At 37.5% G+C, this 24554-nt stretch overlaps 1 long non-coding RNA gene and 1 pseudogene across 2 annotated transcripts in view; both read left to right on the forward strand.

Moving 5' to 3' along the window:
• The first annotated feature begins 695 nt into the window (after positions 1 to 695).
• On the forward strand, positions 696 to 1331 carry LOC119258063 (ADP-ribosylation factor-like protein 4A; annotated as a pseudogene).
• A 7947-nt stretch (positions 1332 to 9278) lies between these two features.
• The window catches only part of LOC119256768 (uncharacterized), a 63671-nt gene continuing 48395 nt past the window's right edge, over positions 9279 to 24554 (forward strand). For both annotated transcript variants that reach the window (XR_008553819.1, XR_005127883.2), the window contains exon 1: positions 9279 to 9510. This is a non-coding gene — a long non-coding RNA (uncharacterized LOC119256768). The remainder of the gene's footprint in view (positions 9511 to 24554) is intronic.

Genomic DNA, 24554 nt, shown 5'->3' on the forward strand with positions numbered 1-24554 from the left:
TGGAAGATGTTTCTTGTCCTGCCCCTCACCACCCACTCGCTTCTGTCTGGTTTCTCTTTTGCTGGCCCTTTTCCCATAGCAGTTAATGTTTGCCCTGCAAGTGCCAGAGCATTCATCCTTTCTTCCTTGAATGATGTGCCCATTTGCATATCATGCAAACAGCCCAGCTGCTGGAGTCCCAGTTAGAGTAAATAACGGTCACAGTGTTTATACTGATTCCTCCTGGGGCCTTCTGGAACCTGCTGCACAACTCCAGGGAGAAAATCGTTTAGTTGGAATCTCTGCTCAGATCTTCTGTCATCATGACTGAACAGTTGTGCTAAAAAGCACATATAACCCTTTCCGTGTAAATATGTACTTTAGAGTTTACTGACAGAGAGATGGAGAGCAATGCTCACTCTATTTATAGCTTGTCTAATTCCATTTATTAACCTTTAGATTTAAAATATGATCTCTAATTATACATTTACTTCTTACAAACGATTCAATGAAAATCTCAAGAATATTTGAGATCTCAGTGGAGATTTAAACTGAGCAGATGTGGTGCTTTCTCCCTGGAGAAACACCTCTCCATGTTTTCTCATTTGGACCTAGACTCCAAATTGGGGGTCTTGTGACTGGATTCCCTGCAAAGAGAAGTTCTAAAACCACAGGAAGAATGCATTTCAATTTGGAACCCTTGTCTGCCTCTGGAAATGGGGAACTGACTGTCAGACCTGATATCCATCCTGGCCAGCTTGCCTTCATTTTAGTTCTTCCACCCTGGTACCTTGGGTTTGGACTGTGCTGAAAAGGCAACTGTATTATACAGGCTGCAGTTCAATGAATTTATAAATACTGTGCCTACCAAAACATTTAACACTGAAAAAATTAAGGTAATCTTGGGAACTTCAAAAAGTCACTTTTTACTTCTGGGAGGTAGGTGGCCAGGTAAAATCAAGGCTACTCTGGAAGTCATATGCCCGATGCCAAATGGCATTGTGGTTGTTGTAGACTTTTGATGTGGAAAGAATGAAGAAGTCCAAACTGAGCTTCATAAAATAACTAGGAATTCAGAAAAATCAAGCAGTCTCTGTACTTAGAGTTGCTAATACACAAATCTGAGTATCTCATTATCCCTTACAAAAGTTGAGAAATTATTAGCAGTGGATGAACTGAGCTCAATGACTCTCTGGTATTTGCAGACTACCTGTGCAATCATAGGAGATGGATTAAAGGAAGGACTTGAGAAACAATATAATATGATTATTAAAAGAAGAAAAATGTTGTGACAACAAAAAAGGAAAAGAATGGTAATAACATCTGTGTGGAATAAGTTTCCTCTGTCCTGATTTTGACAAGTGGAAGTGGCTACAGGCTGATTTGCCTGCCTGCCACCTTGGATGTTGTTAAAGCTTCGTTTTGCTGAACAATCAGATGCCCAACTCTATTGCCTGTGGAAAATAAGTGAAGGCAATGCTTCTTCAAGTAATCTTTTCTCTCTATTCACAAATCTTTTAGTACTACCACATAGGGAAACCAAGCAAGAATAGTAAATTCACCAGACAACAGTTGTTGAAGATTGAAAAAAAAATAAAGAATTTACATTTATTATTTTCAAATGAAATCAATTACACTCTTTAAAAATCTAATCAGTTATAACATCATAAGTAAAGAAATGGCAACAAATAAAAAAAAAAACAATTGGTAAACTCACCATGAAATATACCACAAAATTCTGATACCATATGTTTATTTTTTTTAATTTTCTCTATTCCTTTTAATTATTTTTTTCCCTTAGGTATACAATTTATATACCCAACCCCAATACAGAGTTACTTTAGCTGGATCAGTTGAAGCTTTAGAATTATCCAGGAGGGTGCACATGCCTACATAGTCTGTCCTTAACAATTGAACTGCTTGATTTATTGCTCTGAACCAATCAATAGATTTTGTTTTTTTGTGACACCAATCAGAACTGCCTCAGTGGTGCTTGTTTTGAGACTTGTAATTTTGCAATCTAGCCTCGTGTATCTATTTTGCAATTTTTTTAATGCACCAGTTACGATTTATAGTTTCTTAATATGCACATATATGTTTGGATGCATATTTCTATACTTGTTAAGGTTATCTGTGCATTTAAAAATTATTCATTTAATAAATCCCTAAAAATCTGATTATTAGTCATATAGAGTCAGTCTAGGTGAAGTCTTGTAATGAACTGTCAGATTGTAACAGCTACATTGTGCCTGAAAAAACTAATGGAAATGTCAAATTATTTGTACTTTATTGGCACTTATATACTGGTTTATATAACTCACTGCACTAGAATTTTTCTTTTTTACCAACAACTGTTTGAATTGTAAGACTTGAATGTAGAAATTTCAGGTACAAAGAAAGTAAAATTTAACCATGACTCACCAAACTGGTACATAAGGAGCTTCTCCTCATCACTTCCAAACTGCCTCTTCCTAGAGTTTTCATTTCATCCAATATCAACCCCATTCTAGTAGTTCAAGATCTAAAACCTCAGTGTCATTCTTTACTCCTGTTTTTCTCTGCCATCCCATGTCTAATCTGTTAGCGAATTCTCTTGGCAAAACAGATCCAACACTCCTGCACTTTCACCTCCTCCGCTATGACCATTTTGTAGAAATTACTACCATCTCTCACCTACTTTTTGTGAATAACCTTCCAACTTATTTCTCTGCTTCTGCCACTATCTTCCTGATCTCCCTTTTTGATGTGGCACCCATCAAAAATCCATCCTCAAAGAAGAGAGAAATGGTATAATTCAAATTGTATAGTTCAAATCATGTAACTCTGCCACTCATCCTATAGTGGTCCTCCATTTCATTTAAAGGAAAAACCAAAATCTTTCTGATGGTCTACAAATATGCCACTACCACCTCTTTGACCTTGTCTCCCTATTGCCACACTGGTCTAGCAATTCTTTGAACTCCCCAGGCACTCTCCTGTCCCAGGACTTTTGTTCTTTCTATGGTCGCTTTCTGAAATCACTTTCCTTCAATAGTCTCAATGCTAACTCTTTTATTTCCTTCAGGTTTACTCAAAAGTTATTTTGTCAGTGAAATCTTCCCTGGGAACCCTAACTAAAATTTAGGGTTCTCTCAACTGTCATATTCTCCCTCTGCTTAATTTTTCCTCCTTCACAATTATCACTGATATCTCAAATATTTTACTTATTTATAATCCATCTTACCTACTAAATTATAGTTTCCCAGAAGACAATAATTTTTGTTTTGTTCATTACTGTGTCCATTGGTTTGACTAATCTCTGAAGATAGTTGGTACTCAGTATTAGTTGAAGGAAAGAATGAACAAATAGTGAATGAATAACTGATCTCATTCTTATTGTAGTATTGGTGATTTCAACTATTTGAAATCAGATCTTCCTGTCATTAGCTGGTTGCATGAAGTATCAAGTTTCACCTACCCTTATTATATTTGACTAATCCTTCTGATCCTGGGTGACACGTCATTTGATTTTTGCTGTGGCTCTTTGCAGAATCTGCTCTCCTGCACTCAGCAGGATAATGGCTGAGTGACAAGTCTCCAGGGCCGTCAGTTCAGGACAGATCCAACCAACTATTCCTACTTGTTTATCTGATGAAGCAGAGGGAAGGAACAGACCCATCAGGCATGTGACTCAAGACCAGGGAGCAACTCACCTTGCTGTTGTTCTGAAGGCAAGACTGATCTTTCTGTTGCCCCAGATTTTAGCAGAAACACCCAAACCTCATCTATTTCAGTCATACTGCCTAAGGGCACAGCCAATGAGAGAGTGAATTTTAACACCTAAGTTTTGCAGGTTATTCCCATTGTTTTCATACTGGATCTTTTCTTAGCTATCATTAAGATAGAGGAGGATTTTAAAAAGAGGAGGATTCTTTTGAGGAGGGAAAGTTACTTTAACACATCATAGTTAACTTTTAGAATTCTGTCCTAAAGAAATAATGACAAAAAAAAATCCATGAATGGAGAGATTAGTCTCAGCATTTATTATGATGAAAATTAGAAAGCTAATTATTTATAAGAGGAAAATGTTAAGTGGGATATTTTATGACAATTAGATTCGTTGCACAAGTTTCTAAGGCAGGATATTTAAAAGTTTCTTGAGGTGTGATTTACCATATTGGGAACAATAAAGAAAGAAAAGAACATCTTAACCAGTTTATGAACTGCAAGTGCTTTGAGAAAAAAGGCAAAGTAACAGCCTTTAACTGGCCAGCAAACATTCACCATGATAATGATCTGGTCCCAGCCTTGTTAAATATTGTGATTCTATGCAAGAGAACAGTTGATTCATTAATAAGATCTCTACTTCAATAACAAGGTCTTAGACTTACTTATCCTTCTTAGGAAGAAATTGGTGAGAATTAAGCTCCATTTCTGATATATGAATCAGAGAACGGGGAAGGAGGGAGTCCTACATATTAGAGCCCATATAATTTATTGTTCAAACTAGAATGCTTCTGTGAGCAAACAATGACATTATTATTAATAACATATGCCAGAACAACATGTCCAGGTATTAGCAGACATCACATATTGTCATCTCCTGACCTAAGGAATCTGATTTTGCTCAGAGAACACCCTGCAGACTCTCTGGAGCCTGGTATCAAGTGATGTTAACTATCTTGGCCCTTCCTTCCTTCTGGAGAATGTCTAGAGCACTAGAGAATTCTCCTTTGAAGTCAGGCCTGGGACCTTAAGGACAGCTAGGCCAATGGAATCACTTCCTTAATTTCCAATGCACTCAATTTTCCACTTTTATAAGATTGCTGCCTTTAATACAAATAGATGAGAGGGTTGGGAAAATTTAAACTGTTTTGTCTGTTCAGAAATCACCTAAATATCTGAATACTATTAAATTAGTGTTTCTCAAACGTCTTTCTTTGCATGCATAAATCATTGAGCAGGGAGTAGCTTTCACAAAAACCAAATCTTGAGCCGCATCTCAGACTTGGTGGACTGGTTCTTTTTTGGAGAATTCTGAAAGTTTTATATTTTAAGCAAACTCTTCAGGTTATTTAATAAGCAAGTTTGAGAAATGCTATTTTTTTAATTGTGATTAATAATAGGCTTTTATTTTTTATTTATTTATTTTTAAATAAATTTTATTTTTATATTCCCCATAGAATTGCAACCCCCTTATTTTGACCCCAATCCCTCCCCTCCCCGCCCCCCCACCCCCATAGAGTGTCTCTGGTTCATAGTTTTTTTGTTGATTTTGATTTTCACTTTCTTATAGTTATTCATTTTCCTGGTCCCTTATTTAAGTTTTCTAGATTCCTGCTATGAGTGAGGCCATCCGGTATTTTTCTTTTTCTTTCTGGCTTATTTCGCTGAGCATGATCCCTTCCAGCGCTATCCATGTTGCTGCAAATTGCATGTCTTGAAAAATGTAAGGGAGGGTGTGTCTTCAAATATGCAGATAAATATTTTCATATGTATATATATAGATGGATCTAAAGGAAATACAATAAAAGGTTAACATTAACAGAGTGATGATCTCTGAGAGAGGTATTATGTTCTATTGAATTGTCTGTACTTTCTGCAATATTCACAGTGTGTTATAATCAACCATAACAAGAAGCATTATTTTTAAATTATCAGGATATTTCTTAAGCAAATTACAAGCCTGGCTTACTCTTTTTCCTTAATATGTGAGAATATTTTTTTAAAGTTTTTTTTTTTAAGATTTATTTATTTTTATACAAGAGCTGGGGTACAAGCCAGAGGCACAGGAGGGTGAGAGGATTCATGAGAGACAGAGTGGGGAGCAGAACAGGCAGACTGACTGAAATACACTGCTGAGGGGAGTAGCAGGTGAGACAGGAGAGGTCCGCTGCACCATGTGGGTACGTCCCTGACCGGCCAGGAATCGAACCCATGCTGCAGAGGCTGCAGACAGCTTTACAGTGCTGCACTCAACCCACTGCACCACCAGGGAGGCCCTGTAAGTGAGAATATTTTGTATTATGTGGACCAAAGTTGTTTTCCTTAGGTTTCCCCACTCAGGGAACTTCATGTAGATGTGCAATTTGTACCCTGCACAATGCTACAGAGGGCCATTTACCCTGGGTTGTCTTGAATGGCATCTCTTAGAGCTGTGAGTGCACCACTGCCTCATTGCCTGAAAAGTCATTTCTCTTGCATTAATTCTTTACTTAGAGATTATGTGTAGAAAGCAATTATAGATGAATAATAAAATAAGAACTTCATATATACTTGATGATTTATCAAAGCTAATGCATATTTAATTACTTTTATATGAGGAATTAGGGACGATATCACAGATATGAATGAGTCAATGATCATACGGGGAAGATACTTTTATGATGAATTTCAAGTTAAAATACTCTGGTTGCTTTCATAATGGAATTGGTTAAAGCACATTCATTGCCACAAATGATATCCTTAAGCTGCCCAAGGCCTAAGAAAAGAAAATGTGTTGACATAAAAATGTACCTGAAACCTCATTATTTAAATTGCCACCATGTCACCACAATCCTTTCCTTCTCCTGGGTATATTGTGTGGTTTTAGTTTTGTCCATTCAAGTGTATGCATTTTAATTATCTGAAATGAGAAGGAATAAGGGGAACACTTGTTTATTCATTCAAGTAACCAAGACATATATAGAGAACATCTTCTATGTGCTAAGCTCTGGTAGAAGACAGGTAAATCTGACCTGAATCTTGCTATCAAAGTTGTGACAACATAGGAAAAAATAAGACTAGTGTATATAACTAATTAAAATGTATGGAGAAAATAATAAATGGCCCATTATATAGAACTCAAAAGAAGGAGAGATTTACCTACAACTTGGGACAGGTGTAACAGGAACAAGGGGAACATTTCTGAAAGGGAGCCATTGCAAGAGGACCCTTAAAGATTGGATGGATTTGAGGACCATTCTCATTTAGAAGTATGAAATAATCAGTATGGCATGCTTAAGTATGAATAAAGGCCCAGAAGCAGGAGATGTAAAGATGGCATAAATGACTGCACTGGTGGGAATGTAGGGCAGTGTATTGGGAGGCAGAAGCTGAACTGGCAGACTTAAGTCATCTGGCACAGTTAGGAAGAAGCCAAGACTGAAGCATTACTTCCCCATTAAAAAGGTCAATGCTTTCTGTTCATATTTTCAAAAAGGCAGTCAGTTAACTCCAGAAAGCAGATCTTAGGGTCACAGCTGAGCTGCTTACACAACCTCTCAAAGAGCAAAGCCCCATTACCTTCTTGGTCATTGGGCATGAAGGTTAAACATTTTATATTAGGAAGTGAATGTGACATGCAGAAGTGTCCAAAGCTCTGTTTCATTGAGTTATTTTATTATTCATACAAACTTGGTAACATTAAGATTGTATATATGTGTACTGTGTGTATACATAATTGATATAGGTCATTAGGGATATGGAGCAAGATATACCTTTTACACAGATTTTCCTTTGCAGTATACTTTCTGTAAAAGTATCCTACCTATTTATCTGAGAATTATTTTTTTCATTCTCACATCTGCAAAGAGCAAAATGACTTAAATCTGATGTGCATTTGTGTTGTAGTTTTGGTGGTGTTGGTATAATAAGTATTGCTGCTCAATTTACTCATATTTGTAGTGAGTCAAAAAATATGGGTCAACTAATGATGTATGAGTAGATGGTGATTAATGCTGATTCTAAATGTGAGGGGTAGAGGACTGTAAGGACACAAAATAAGGGGTTCTGAATGGAAAAATACAATAGACTTTCAGCTGTCTGGTCATCTGGTAAAGATGACAACTTAACCTTATCTCAGTAACTCTGTAATCAGGAAACCCTGCTCTGAACCCCATTTTTTCCTTGCTAAATTTGTCATCATATTTTACTACATGGAATTAATAAGAGGATAATTAGTCTAAAAGTAAAAGTGCTCTATAATGCAAGCTAGTAATACTAATTCTTGCTGTGATCTATGGAATACCTAATATGCATTGGGTGCTTTAAAGTCATTACTTTAAACCTTCAAAATATCATTTCAAGGTAATATTAACTCTTTAATAGATAAGGAAAAAGATTCAGAGAGGTTAAGTGACTTGCTCAACATCACAAAGCCTGGTAAAATATCTGAATAAAGATTTCTATCCGGGCTTGTTTGACTCTCAAGTCTTTGTTCTTTGGCATTTGAACTTTTTTTCCCCCCCTTGGGCAGAAAAGCGAGTGATTTATTGGCAGATGAGAAGGGCAGGAAAATTCTTTGAGACGAGAGGGGTTCTGAACGGATTGCCTCGAACTGTTTTTGACTTAATTGTTTTCATTAATCACTGAAGTTTCTCTTTGAAAATAAAGTGTTGTTAATAATAGTCATAATAATAACAATATAAAATATTTATTGACTATTATGTGATTTAATAGGGACTTAGCATTTAATAGCCCATTTAATCTTTATAACCCCATGAATAGGTGATATTATTATCTCCATTTTATAGATGAGAAAATTGAGACCCAGAGTGGTTAATTAACTTGCCCAAACTCATACATGACTTTGCTAAAATTCAAGGTCAGACACTTAAGTGATTAAATTATTTAAGACAAATGATTGGAACGCAAGGTGGGTTTTTCTGAATTTCGGTGATATAATAATGCATAAAGTAAGGCTTTTTCTAGTGGGTACCATTCACACAAAGATTAATGTACAATATGTGTTTATATTCCAAAGCCTTGTCAAAACTGTTTCTATTTTGGGCTTATTTTGTCTATCATGAAATGAAGTTCAAGAATATGTCACATTGATGAGCATATCTATACATTTAACTCTACAAAATTCACTCTTATTGTAAGTCTATAATCACAAGAATGGTAAACTGACAAAATGTCTCCTTTTAATTTTGGTCTCAACTTTGAAAGCCGTATAACTACTTTCTTTGCTTATTAATTTTCCAAAAGTGTTTAAGATATGGTAGCTTGTTGAAACAAATCTTTTTAGCAAGATTAATTTTAAAGTTAGACATTATGAGTATCAAATTAAGCTGTCAGCCCGTGAAATGATACTGAGAAAGATGTGTTACAACTGCCCTTCCACCCCCACTCAACCTCTGTAGAGAGTGTAAGTATGAACAGGAATACCATAGGCCAGGAATCACATTTTAGTAATTCTTTTCTAGTTATGTCAGATTTCTAGCATGCTATTAGAGACACATGTGTCATCCTCACCATCAACCAACATATCATTGCTGTTTCAAACTGTTACTAGAGTTGTTGACACAGAATATTGTGTCTGTCGACAGCTCCAATTAGCTGGCGTGTCTGACGGGTGACAGCATGGTCTACTTTTGTTTATGGGGACAGTGGGAGCTGTATCTCCATCTCCCAACCTCCAGTGGCAGACAGATGGATCGAACTATATAATCATCAATGGAAGCATGTGATATTCTGTCTTCACAAACCATCATGCGGAGCAGAACCAACGGCCCCTTTGTCTGCATTTAGAATAACTGCAAGATTATTGTCATCTGTCAAGTTACAAAGGTGAATATATATGTAAAATATATCACATATATATTATATATATACACATATATGTGCATGTGTGTGTGTCTGTATGTGTGTGTAGAACACATCAGATTGGGATATGAGGAAAAATAGAGCAAAGCAAACATAAAAGCCAGTGTCATATTTATTTTTTTATCATGTCAGTATTGAAGATATTTTTGCCTCAGCACTATGTTTAAATTTTAAATTTTTAAGTTTTCTTGTTACATATGACTCATAACTAGCAATTATGTTGCTGGAACCAATTGACTTGATTCATCACTTCATCTCCTATCCTCAGATAACAACTCATTCTTTACATTTCAACTCAAATGCTACTTGCCTGAAAAAACATTCCCAAGACCACCATTACACATATTCACAACGGTATTCTTTCCTTTTTAGTATTTATTACAGTTTGGATTATTCATTGTACAATTATTAGATTAACACCTACTTCTCCATTAGGTTCCATGAGGGCAGAGAACAGGTTGGTGTTGCTTGCCATTGATTCTCTGGTGCCCAGGACAGTGCCTGGTACTCAGCTAGGGCCAATATAGATGTGTTAGGTGAATGCTGTTCAAGTTTACCGATACTGAATCTTTTCAGATAAAGGAAATACTGCTCTTATGGTTTTCTAAGACTAGAACTTCTTAATAGGAAGTGCTTCCTTGCATTTAGTTTATACCTGACAACCTATCTCAGAACTAGAAAAGGTAGGTGGTAGTGGTAGTAGGGCCAAGGGTATGTTCTAAGCAAATGCAATACCATGTGTGAGGTGACTGAATAACTTTATAAGAGTCCAGTTCAATACATGTCAGAATAAAAGGAGAGATTTGAGAAGAGTAAGAGAGAGAGGAAGACTTCCAAACATTGAACCACCTTTAGCTATAGGCCAACCTAAAACTTTGACTTGGAATCCTTGAAGACTTCTTACATTCTTTTCGTGGATGGTAAACATATTAATGTTGGTCTTATCCACACTGTGTCCCAGCACACATGGGAATGAGACTCATTCTCCTGAAACCTGGCTTGACCATGATATCCCACATATCAAGCAAATAGGTGGTATGAAGGAGAAATAAATAGTTGTTGTTTTATGTAACTGAAATCGCAATATTATTTGTTATGGCTGCAGATTGTAGCCTATCCTGACAGATGTAAAAATCTTTACATTATATCAAGTTTTTTATGTACTTTTGCATATAAGACTATAAGGTGAAAAAAACCCACATTTTTACTTCTATATCCCACATTCAATAAGTTGGTTGCCCTTTAGTTGAAACTTGAAACCTTTTTCTGACTAAATGTTTAGAATTTATTCCACTAAAAGCTCATTGAGGGCAGAGGCTATGTATTTTACATTTTTATACCACCCATCAAGTCCTACTCTCTTAACAAATGGCAAGCATTAACTCTTGAGTGAACAGATGACCTCTTAAACATTTCTTTCCCTAGCTGAAGCCTATCAACTAATTTTGCTTTTTTGTATGGGTTCTACTTCCCAAAATTTGCATTTTTGTTCTCCAAATTCTCCTTACTCATTTTGAATTTTAAGAGTCACAAAAGGTCATGGTATGAATACCTACAAACAGCAGGCATGAATATGAGTTAAGTCAGATGTTTTCTTTCCTCTGGATTCAGTTTTGTTACCTTTGCTCAGTCAGACAATTGAGATTTATTATTTGTCAGTTATTCTTCATTTACTTTGGAACTTAGTAGAGACATCTAAGAACTTCTTTTTAGTTTCTAAGATATTTTCATAATTTTCTCATTTGGTCCTACCTAGAAACCTTAGCAAAAATAGATAAGGTAGTAAGTGACTGCAAGTTTCAGAGAGGTCACCTAAGTAGCCAATGGAATTTGTACCACTGAGTCATCAGCAGGAAGTTCTGTTGTGCTAAAATAAGTAAATCATATAAATAATTATCTTGCTCTACTTTACCATCAGCTTGATTTTCTAGAAGGTTGAAGCTACAGCTGCTCTAAACTTAATTCTCATTGACAAGATGATGCTTGTGTAGAACAGAGAATATGTGAGAAAATACATTTTTAGAGTTAAAAATGGTCAAAGAGAAGACTGAGCAAAGTCAAATATATTCTTTACACATTCAGAGTGATCTTCCCCCTAAATCAAAGAAACAACTCGAAGAAATCGCATCATTTTATGAACAGAAACATTAAAAGGAATCATAGCTCAAAGGAGGTACAAGGCTCTGAAAATGTAATTCTGATCATATATTCATGAATAATTCCCATGTGAATAAAGGTAGAAACATCTAAAGAAGCTTTTGTGACTGCCAAGGGGGCTCTCTGATGAGTTTATATTTTAAAAGATTCATAGGAAAGATGGAAGAAGGAAGGTACAGCGATGGGTGAGCTGGTCAGGCAGTGCTATGGACGAGCCCTGGGAGCAGGAAGACTAGATTCCTAGGCTGCTCAGCCATGTGTGGTCATGCATGGGCCATTCCTTGCTCTTGAGAGTGGATCTTCTCTTTCCTAGGCTTAAGATGAAAGATTTATAAATGCTAAACATGCAAAAGAGAGACCCTAAAACAGAAGTTATTCAAATGAAACTACCATAGAATGAGTCAAAGCTAGTAAAAAAAAAAAAAATCTAAATAAGTTTAAAATTGCTTTGAATCAAGAAAAATAAAGAAGAATAAAGCAGAGAACTATGAAGTAAAAGTGGATGGGATGGGTAAACATGTCCTATAAACTGTGGAGAGATACAGAATGTGAAAAGGCCTGGCTCTGATTAATGTTAGCCCCTTCCTTAGGGATTCTTCTTGCTTTGTTATCCAGGATCACTTCTATTTGCCTATAGACTGAGCTAACAAGAAGAATACCCTTCACAATGAGGGGGCAGAACAAACAATGTGAAGAGGAAACAGAGTCAAGAGAGTTGAAGAGAGAAGGCATTAAGTGCCCTTAATCAGAAACCATCTATATTAGTACTGCATCTATATTGAACTGCATCCCTGGACACTGACCTTAAAGATATGATTAAAGAATCAATCTTGCTGCTCACAAGAAACCACAGAGACCAAGAGAAGAGTCAGAAGACAGAAGGACTTATGCCATCAGTTTTCTAAGGAGACAGAAGGCAAATCACTAGTGTGATAAACATAGTGTTGGTCTCTAGCAAAAATAGAGCATATTTTTCAATTGGAGAGTTTGTGAACACATTATAATGAAATCAGCACACATGAAGAGTCAGCACTCTAAGAACAAATTCTAGTTATTCAGCACACACACACAAATACACACATATTATTGAATTGATAAATAGTGGCAGAATCATAGTCAAAGATGTCCTCATGCTCATTCTTGAAACTGTGAGAGTCAGGTTACCTGGCAAAGCTAAATTAAGTTTATAGATGGAATTAAGGCTGCTTATCATCTGAATTTGAATGGGGAGGGATTACCCTAGAGTACCTGGGTGGACCCAATGTAATCTCAAGGAGGAGGGAAGCCAAGAGTCAAGGTCAGAGTGAAGCCCTATATGAAAATCCCCACCAGCCACTGCCACCTTTGGGGACAGAAGGGAGCCACAAGACAAGAAGGGTCACGAAAAGTATTTAGAAAAGGCAAGAAAATAATTCTCCTCTAGATCTTCCAGGAACACCTTACAAACACCTTGATTTTATTATCAGTGAACCCCATTTTGGCCTACTGATCTCCAGAATTATAAAATAATTGATTTGTCTTATTCGAAGCAGAATTTGTGGTCATTTGTTATAGTACCAATAGCAAAGGGAGTCTCTTAACTCCATAATGTTTTCAACAGATTTTTTCCCCAAACTGATGGACAAATGATTAATATTATTTGATGGATTTGCATTTGCTTGAACAGGCAGCCCATGTCATTCTGAGAGAAGCGGCTTTGTGTCTTGCCACAAGACACTGTTCTGGGTTCATTTGCTCATTCACTTATTCAAGTACTTATTGAGCATCTTTTATGTTAATGTCTGAGAATTCAATGGGGAACAAGAAAGCAAGGCCCTTACCCTCAGAGTTTACATTCAAATGAAACAGAGACAAAAAACATAATTTCTAGTACTGATGTGTGCGTTGAAGGAAAACTGTATATATCATTGCTCTTCTAAAAAGTACTGTGAAGTTGATCCTGATCCAATTATTTCATTGAAATTATGGTTATTAAACATGTTAAAGCACATTGCTAAACTCTAGTCCCATTGCATCATGGGCTCCTCAGTGGCAACAAACCTCAGTTGGTACCAATATTGCTGAAATATTAATCACAAATTAGCTATTGCCATGTGCTATATAGATGATATAAACTCATGACAAGAGAGCCCTAAATATTCTCCCTCATCTAGGAATCCATAGGTCTGTTGTTTACAAATGAATTGGATTAAAAACATTATCCAATTATATAAATTTGATGTTTATGCTCTATACATGCAGTAAGTAAATAAGGAAATTCTGTCACCTTTAGAGAATCCTCATTGTTTTTAAATAAAGAGAATGCCATGCATGTGGAGTCCTTGATGATTTGCTCTTTGACTGTGCACTGACTCCTTATAATTCTTGTTTTTTCTTATAGACCTTTTCAAAGCATCTGTTTTGTGACCTCCCTCATCTGCTTCTTTAGCATGATCCTATGAAACTCTTTTCTTTTTCTCAAAATTATGTGGCCATATTGGACTTTTTTCTATGTCTCATACTCACCAAACAATTCTATCTCAGAGCCTTTGCAGCTCTGTTTCCCCTATAAGGAAAAATGTCTTCTCACATTGCTCACCTGACTGATTTCTTGTCAACATTCAGACCTCAGGGAGGCCTTTCCTGAGTTCTCAATCTAAAGTCTCTCTCATCATGCCACAAATGTTTCTATCATACAAGTTCTTAAGCTTGGCTGTGCATCACATCATCTAAGAACTTTTTAAAATACAAATTACTGTGTCAGTTTCTGATTAGTAGGTCTGAGGTAAAGTCTAAGAATTTGCATTTCTAACAGTTTCCCAGGTGATAGTCCAAAAGCCAAACTTTGAGAATAGTTTATCAAATACCAACTTTTACTTTCCTCATTGCACTCATCGCTATTTTCTACAGATATGTTTACTTCTTCATTAGAACGTAGATCCCATGAACACCAAGGATAGTATCAGAATAGTGAAGTTATGAGAATAGCAAATGACTATCTGGCACATAGTTGCCATTGGGTGAATGAACAAATATTGAACAGCTTAAAATATGGAAGGAATTTCCATTAGAATGCGTCTTAGGTTTTGCGGCCGAATTGGAAGATCTATTTTTACTTGTGTTTTTATTAATGGATATTAAAGATTGCCTTGAAAATGTACATTTTAAGCTTTAACTTAAAGCTACTTAAAAGTTAACTTTTGTGACTATAACACATATAACATATAACACATACAACAAAGGGTACCATGATGGTCTTCTGAGGACTCAGGACAAATATAACATTAAACAGGTTAACTTTATAAATATTATATAATAGTGCAGGCATTTCAATAAAAATGTTAAGTTCATTATATTTTAAGGGGGTAGGTTTCAATTTTATTGGGAAAATACCTTTTTTGCTCTTTTTATACTTTTTTCATCTTTCCTTGTCTTACAAGAATACCAAGCATTATGTTTTTGTCCTGACTGTAGACTGACTACATGTCTGTCTTTCTATCCCTGGAGTGTTCCTATCTTTCTCTTTCATTCTGTTATAACTGTGACATTTTTGTTAACATACACTCATCACCAATTGCCTATGACACCTGTGGATACCACATGCAGAATGGAAATCTTTTTAAATGAGCAGCCTGATTAAATAGAATTGATATATGCTAATTATGAGGCATATGCCTTCCAAGTAGGAGAAGCTAGGAAAATTCACTATATATATAAAATAAAATGTGTGTAGGTATGTATATATATAGATATATATATATAGAGAGAGAGAGAGACCCAAAGTAACTGTAAAATTGACTTTCACCAAAGGATATGTTATGTAGATTATGCAGGCATAAATCTAATGAAGTGGAGATTTGGCTTTATCCCCCTGACTTCAACACTGGCTACCCAAGGCCCCAACTCAAAACTTCAGTGGCCCAACTTGACAGTGGTGACAAGATGAACCTGATACCTTCTCACCTCCATCTTATATTGATGAAACATTGCCTTTGGGCAAACTGCAAATATGTATCCTCTGTTCTAAGCAATTTCAGCATGTTGTAGTGTCTGCTGGCTTCTTCATCTCTGAATGAATAGCTTTTGATTGACTAAATTGTAAAGCAAAGTCACAAAATTGTAGGTGTTGTAGTTAGAAATGGCCCTAGAGATTATTACTTTTTAAAGCCTCTCCTTTAAAAGATAAGGATATTGACACCTAGATAAGTAAAGTGATTTTTCCAAGGTCACAGAGTAAGTTAATTGTAGAACTAGGACCATACTCCTGTACCACTAGTGTTCTTTGCCTCTGACACACTTTTCTCCCATCATTCCACATTCCATTTACTATAAGGTGACTTAGAGAAAACCCACTTGACATAAGCTGCCAGCAATTTTTAAAACATGAACATTTGTATACACAAATGTAATACGTTTGTAATCTCATATTTATGTTTAAATTGTATTAGGCTTGTTATAGGCTGAATTGTGCCCCACCTCCAAATTTATATGTTGAAGGCCTGAGTCCTAGTGTGACTATGTTTGGGGATGGGACCTTTCAGGAAGTAATTAAGGTTAAATAAGGTAGAAAGGGTGGGGTCCTTATAAGATAAGGAAAAGGCATCTGTAATACACAAACATAGAAGAAAGGTTATGTGAGGACACAGCAGGAAAGCAGCCACTGAAAGGCAAGGAGAGAGGGCTCAGGAGAAGCCAAACCTTGATCTTGGACTTCCAGCCTTCAGAACTATGAGAAAAAAAATTTCTATTGTTTAGGCTACTCATTCTGTGGTGTTTTGTTATGGCAGCCTTCACCAGCTAATGCAGGACTGGTTCCAGATCAAGTGTTATACCTGGAGAGAGCTTTAGAAATGAGCCCAATAGTTTCCTTGTTTCTACCACTAAGTGCTAGAAATAAAGTGATCACGATTAACCCATAGTGGAACTGGTAAACAACTAGAATTCTAAAACATTCTTAATGAACAAGAAATGTGGTTCTATTTGACTGGACTCACACATCACAAATGAATTGCTGCCACCACAGTAGTGTAACCAGGCAATGGGCCTAAAAAACTGTCACTGTGTCAGAGCCTCTCTCAATGATTCTGCATCCAGTCACTCATCACCACTAGGGCAAACAAAAGGATCTTTGGTATGGCAAAAAAAAAAAAAAAAAGAATAAAGAAAAACCAATTTATTCCAACCAAAAGTAAGAGGGAAGGGAGAACTAGTATGACAGAGGGAGAAGGAGAAGTTCCAATTACTCATCGATGGTATGAGCTACAGGAGCCAGCAGTGTATGACCAAGGTCTGCCACTGCCAAGGACATGGGCTCCTCCCTCTTCTGCCCAGAGTGGGATTTGGGGGTGAGGGTCAACTACCCAGCACTCAGCTACCTTTTGTATCAGCCCTGATGAAAGAGCAAGTCCAAGTACATCACTCCCTATTAAAGGCTCCCCAACTGGCTGCTCTGCTTCATCCCCTTCCAAACAGCCCCTCGATTAGGATGTCATGAGCACAGCCATCGCCCCTCATGCATGGGTGGTGTCCTGGTGTATGGGCAGAGCTCTGCCCTTCTTGTGCAGTGGGGTATTCCAACAACAGGAAGGCCAGATGCCACAGTTCACATCTTAGAACCAATTCCTTCTCCTTTCTTCTTCTTTCTCCGGTCTCTACTACACTGAATTCATTTTACTGTTACATTTTTGTTTTGAGAGGAAAGCATTTTTGTTTTGTGGAGAGAGATAAAGAGGTAGAGGTCCACATTTGACAGGGAGAAACTGTAATTGTGAGTAAAAATGAATGAGCAAAATTTTACTCCAAGTCTGTATTGGAAGATGACTACCACATCAGTGACTTGAATTCATAACATTATCTCTTTCAAATCTTCAGCATATGCACACAATTCATAGTTTAATTGCATGAGTGATTCACCAAAATGAATAGGGTGGGAGAAAGTTTTGAGATGGGGCACAAGTTGGCTGCAGCTTGTAGTCTTGGTTGTGAGTAAAAAGAAGTACTACAATGGCTGAGATTACTTTGAATTGGAGTCTCCATGTGAGTCCCTGTTGCCTACCCCATGAAGTTTTACTCTTTGGTCTGGATTTTGATGCTCCTCTGCTTGTCTGTTCCACCCAGTTCACTTAGAGTTATCTAAAAAGTTCTCTCCAGATCAATTCCACTAATTGGGCTAACCCTTGCTAACCTCCTCCCCAGAAATGCCTTCCTCCTTATCTATGTTCTGCCACCTTTAAAAGCTCACCTTAGGTCCCACCTCTAAGAAAACCATGAAGATATTGAATCCTCTCAATCTTTTCTTTTCCCAAATGCTTTTGCAATTTGTCATTACTACATAATTAGTAGTTTCATTATATACTCTTTGATCCATAAATTGCATGGTTTTTAAAATGTTTTAAGAGATCTAATTGGTTTTATTAAACAATTCACGAATGTGGCAGAATAGCACCAAACTAATAGAAGGGTGCTGCAAATTGTTTTTAACTCTATGTAATGTTGGTATCTACAGTGAGGCAGTCCTACATGCAAGAAAAATTGTGAGTTTTAGAAATAGATTGGAGTTGAAATTCCAGACCCACCACTCAGGAACTGAGGGACTTGACCAAGTTACTTTACTTTTCAAAGTTTCAATTGCTTTGTCTGGTGTATTGATACAGGATAATCGTAACTACTTTTTGTGATCTTGTAAGAATTAAATTAAGTGAGATTATGTATATGGAATGCTTCTTTCATGTATATTAGTATTTTTGATCCATTGTTAAAAACATTAAAAGTCATGGAAACTTTTTAAATTTACAAAGCATTTTTTTTTTAATATTTTATCATAGATGAGCTCATTCCTTTGTGGAATGACTCTGAAGCTCTCTGTGAATAGGAATTAAGTTATCTATGGTTTTTCATACTGAAACAGCCTATGACATACAAAAAAACAATGTCCTAACTGAGGCAGTTTCAAGCAGAAAGCAAGCTGAGACTTCAACTACCCTCTACAGAAGAGAGAAGGAAGCAAGCTACAGTAAAAGGGAATTAGAGAAATGAACAAACTGGATCTTGCAAAATCCTCAGTTTATTCAATACATTGTGCATAGAGTCACCATTTGATCAAGAGCCATACCCTAGCAGGTCTGATCTGGTAGATAGAAAACAGAAATTAGCATCTTAAGGACATTTGTTGCCCCAAATCAGTTGAATGACATCCATATTTAGTCTATCATCCCACTTAAAACAGATACCTTGAAGAAAAGACCCAATAACAGGGTAGGGGCCAACCCATGAAATCTTTAGGAAGGGAATCATCTGGAGTCCAGTCAAGATCTCTGGGGTTGAAGACACATTGCCATTCCCCAGAGAACAGAAAGTTTGACTAAGGTCATGGAGATCACAAAATGTTAGATCTTGGAGGCCAGTTGTGTGCCCAGGCTCTTGGTAGGCAAACCACACAGCAGATCCATGGTAACCAGACTAATTTCAGGTCCTACCAGCTGGTCACCGAGGCCTGTTCTCTTTCTTCTGCTGTATCCCTTTGAAAGCAACTGACCACCTGGTAATCTTGGCTTGAAGTACCAGCCAAAGCAATCAGCAATAGCCTCCGACTCAGGAATGTACCAACTTCTCTCTCACTTACCCTTTTGTTCTCCCTGTATCTCCATGCCTGATAACTCCAACTCTGTTCATATCTCTATTTCTCATTCATCTGTGGATAACTTGCTTGTTTGAATTATCTTTGCAGGCTTAGACCCTCACACATACAAACATGACCCTTGAACCTCTAGACTGTGCACTTAATTTAAAGTAGTGTTTGCTACTTAGAAAAGGAGCTTGCAGCAATTGCCTCTAGTCTTGGCTATGATGCCCTTACCCTCTAAACTATAGCCAGCATTCTGGACAGGCCAAAGCTTGCCCTGCTCTAGTTGGCCCAGAGACCACACAGAGGGTGGGATGAGAGACTGGCTGAACATGCCGTAGAGAACATTACGGACTCCAGCTGGGAGAGCCGGGGCAAGGTCACAACTGACAGACACATAAAAAGCCATCTTGATTCACTTGTTCAGAGACAACCATGAACTTGGGAACAATTATGCTCTTGAGAATGTGGGAGGGAATCATTTTCAGTTTCAGGCTCTTGCCTTGGCTAGTTTCCTTCGTAGCTAAAATAAGCCATCTGCTGAACTCTCTATGCCCACTTGCTTGCTGGAGAAATTGTTTGACTCCCTTCCCACCTGGCTGAAGCTCACAGAGGATACAACTGAAGATGCCCAGGCTCTTTTCTCAGTCTTTCATAAAGAATCAAGAGATTTCAGTATCTGGAAACATGTTTCCTGTCGTATTCCTTAGTCTCTTTGGGAAAACTTTTTGGCATTTTCATTGGTGTCATTTTCTTACTCAGTAAAATGGAAATGGTGTCCTCAGATGAAGAGTAGAGTCAAAAATACACTTATAGATATCTTGAGCCCAAATTTACAATACAATTGAGGTCTACACATGTCCTCACAAATAAAAATTTCAAAGAAATAGGTCCATACAGAATTAAGGTATTACTCGCCTACTGATTTATAGTGAAAATAACTACTTGGTGCTCCCTAGAATGACAACCACATTATCATTCCACACAGAGTGCTTCCAGCACGTTAGAACTGTGTCCCAACGTTTTAAGTCCACAAATTCAAAATAAAAGCCAGAAATTTAAAACAGTACAGCTGGAGAAGGAAAGAATGGGGGAAAGACTCCTCAGCACAAAAACTTCAATGACTCCCTATTCTCCATAGCATTAAATCAGAACTTCTTCCTTAAGCACACAATATCCTTGCCAGTTTCCCCCTTAGGGAATTTTACAGCTTTATCTCTTCACTCTCCTCTCAGGAATTTTTAAATTTCTTTTACTAATACCTCATAGACGGAAAGATGCCCTCCCTGTACTTAAATCACATGTTTAAATGAGTGGTTCATTTCTTGTTAAGATCTTAATACTTCTATATAAACTAGATCAACGGCACTCTCAAACTAGCAATTTCTTCAGAGTGAGACATTCTGGCACAGAGAATATTTTAAGATGTTTTGCATTAAAGAAAGGTCTTGCCCTGGAGCAGAAAGGCAGCTACTCATGAAACCCTGCAAACATACTTTCAGTTGAAGAAAGAAAATCCTGTGAATATCTCTTTCTAAAATTCTCATAGATCTACTCCTTCATACACCAACCTTCCCTCCATTCCAGGGTAAATACTAAAGTATTTAATGAGTTTTTAATTTAAAGTATTTAATGAGTTTTTAAGACCATTATCATATTTGGTTCTGGAAGTCTGTTCCTTCTTCTGAGGGTACAGTCATGAGTATGTGTGTGTCTGTGCATGTGTGTGTATGTGTGAGTGGTTGGTGGGTACAGTTTCATGTATTTGGCCAGGCCCTCATCATCTGTAGAGGCCATATTGCCTGCTGTTACTAATCCTGGGACCTATCCTAATTCTTGGAGTTCTTGCCCCATTTTTCATTGTAGGATAACAAGTATCTTGACTGTAATCTATTAATTGAATAATTGAATAAACTTGTTTCCCTCCAGCGTGAGCATATTGTTTGCACACAGTGTCATCCTGGGCCCTCCAGCTATGGAAGGCCTGCCAGATATGTTTATTAAGCCCCCTGTGCTTGGAAAGAACACAGAAAACTGTCATCTAGAGCAATACAAAAGTGCCTATCTCAGCTGGAGATCTCACTGTTATGAATAAAGGAAGAGTTTGTGGTACAGTTTTGAGATGTAAAGAGAAAAAGCTTCCCTATGGTGCAAATGTGTTGTAACCCTCAGGAGAGAAAAAAATATTGAATTGTTGCTAGCAGTACAATGTAATTATTGAGTTAGCAGCAGCTATGTTTCTAAGCTTCTTAAGGTAAAAATCACATTAATTTGGCCTTCTCCAAAAGACATTCCAGGTTGTTAAATGATAGCGTTGAAACATTTTTCACTAATGAACCTAGCCAATGAACAGTCATTTCCACTGAAGTCAAATACTGGAAAACTTGACAATGAGAAAGAGGATGTGCTACTGGGGAGTCTACCTTTGTTAGCTTGAGGCCACACCACCTCAGGATGTGTTTTCCAAACTCCTGAGCTGTAAGCATTTGACCTATGTGATAAGTGAGTGGGAGGCCTGGCAAAATCACCATGCTGTGCTCAGAAAATTAAGTGAGTCAGAACTTGGCCTCTTTCTGTAGAACAGAACTCCTGATGCCCCCTGTGATGATGGGCATGAACTCTGAGTTTTCCCAGATGTTACCTTCCAGACAAACAAAACACTTGACTCCTGAAAGATGGTGGCATTTGTCCCTTCTCTTTTCCTCAGGCATGAGTAATTTCTGAGTTACTGTAGACCCTGTCCCTTGAATGACACTTCCTCTGCCAGGCTGCAAAAGGAGACTGTGGTGCTCTGCAATCCAAATTCAGATTTGGGTCACCCTCTGGTAGTCAGGTATCACCACACATTATGCACGACGTTGTATTCCTGCAGTTTGGCCCTTCTCCAGAGATCACTGGGGAAAAAAATCTGTGTTTCCTCTTGTTAACACAGGACCCAGCTATGGGAGCCTGGTAGGTTCACTCAGGGTGCCTTGTCTCTTGGATACTACAGGATCATTTTCTTGGCAACCAGGTCAAACTCCTTTGTAGCTTCCTCTTCCTTACTCTACTGGGTGGGGTCAGAGCAATGTACTCAGCAAAGAGGATTAGTAGGTAAGGAAATAAGGTTGAGGATCCCTTGATCCTTTGCTTCGGTATCAACATACAAATGAATTCAAGGAGGGAGTAGTGTAATAGGAAAGAGCAGACCAGGAAGCCACATTGCACTTCATTCAAATTCCTTAGATGTGAGCAAGTCACTTATCCTCTCTGAGCCTCAATTTCAACATCTATAAACTGAGTTTAAACATACCTGATTTGAGAGGATTAGATGTAATATGCAAAGACTCGAATCCTATCTGGCAAAAAACAGAAGCAATGATTCTAGTTATTGCTGTTTTTTTGTTTTGTTTTGTTTTGTTTTTAAATTTTTTTAGTACCTGAAAGACCCAAAAAAGTGAATCCAGGGCTCCCTGGTGATGCAGGCGTTAAGTCTCAATGCGACATGAGTTCGATCTCCAGCCAAGGTGCTAAACCACGTGACGCAGACTGTAGCTCCCACTGTTCCCTTCAGCAGTGTATTTCAGTAAATCTGCCTGCTCTGCTCCCCACTCCGTCTCGGTGAATCCTCTCAACCCCCTCACCTCTGGCCTAGACCCCAGTTTTTGTATGCATAAATTTATTTATTTATTTTAAAGAGTGAATCCAGTTTGCAAGTGTGCTTACTTTGTAAGGAGGTTCATGGGCACATATTTTGGGAAAGTTCTACCTTAGTCTGGAACAATTAGAACCTTGTTTTTAAAGTTCTTGTCTGCAGCGTGGCGTGCTTCTGACACTTCACAGAGCATGAGTCAGCAGACTGAATATTCAACTGACCTTGAGCTTAAAATCGAGGAGTGAAGCTCATGCCAGATCCTTCTCTGGCCTTGAGCTGCCCTTTTTTTTTTTTTTTTTTAACGTAAAAAAAAAAAAAGCTTAGTGGTAAAATTTTTAAAGTGCTTTCAAAATATGAAGCCTAACACCAACTTTAGACGGAATGTTTTTACTGGGGAGGTGACCTGTATTTTTAAGTCATTCCTTTGGGCAAAAGGAAGGAGTGATCCAGAGGGCTAAGAGATGTTAGGAGAAAGAGGAAGAATGGCAAAGGAATAAGTCTTCCATTTATGAAATCAACTTGTTCAGAACTCCAGAAAATTGAATTTCTACAATCAGCAATTTTCCTAAAGGTAGAGAATCTCTTCAGATCTTCTGATAGATGCACTATTTTGGTATTTCAGTACTATATCATATATTCTTAGAAGGCAGCACTCTGAATAACATTAACTGACTGTACAATGTGAGGCAGACCATTTGAAGACATTGCCTATTTATTGATCTCACTGGCCCTGCAGGGATGTAGAGGAACATCCCTATTTTAATGATGGACAAACTGTGTTTTAGAGAGGTGAAATGATCTGGTCACTTTCACACAGCTCCTGATGTTTTACTCCAAATTATGATCTTTCCTCAATATCACACCGCCTTTATTAGAGCACAAAGGCAAGTATTTATCCTCCTTACATCTTGGTGGGAGCTTCCCAGCATGCTTTGCAGCATGGAGTGTAACAATAGTCCACCCTCAAGGGAACAAAAGCTGGGAGAACTGTGTTATGTACCTTGGTATTATTTGCGTGGCCAAATAAAGCTATCTCAATACAGATGTAACCTTCGATAATTTATTGATGTAAAAGTGGCCTCAGGTACCAGGTTTTTGGCAGCTGTTACACTGTGAGAGTACACTGTAGAACATGGCATCCATGAATTTTTTATGTAGAGAAGAAATGGAAAAATACACCTTTCAGTATATCAGTTCCCAGCCCTGATCTTCATTACTGAAATATGAATCGAATCCCATCTTTGAATTTGATCAACCAAAACTGCAAACTGAGAGCTCCCGAAATTGGGTTTCAGCAGTGAAGTGATTTGAGTCCTAATTTCTGTTGAGCAATCAGCTGTTTATGTCAGCCCATCCTGTAGTGGTGGGTTAATGACCTCAGTGATATGTTGGAAGCGACAGACATAACTGTCAATAGCATTGGCTTGGCCCTTTATCCTTCAGCGGCAGATAAATAGAGCCCCATTCAGTCGTTTCTTTGTGTAGGGATTTGTTGGAGTTTTATTTATGCAGATTTGGAAGCAGTTGGAGATCATCAACATCCAATACACCCTCTGTCAAATATTTCTCTTCCATTGTTGGGTTATTAAAATATGGGTTGGGAGGTTGGGGGATTCT

Source organism: Talpa occidentalis, unplaced genomic scaffold (genome assembly GCF_014898055.3).
Source record: "Talpa occidentalis isolate TD23 unplaced genomic scaffold, MPIMG_talOcc4v2.1 talOcc4.4, whole genome shotgun sequence".
Taxonomy (NCBI): Eukaryota; Metazoa; Chordata; class Mammalia; order Eulipotyphla; family Talpidae; genus Talpa; species Talpa occidentalis.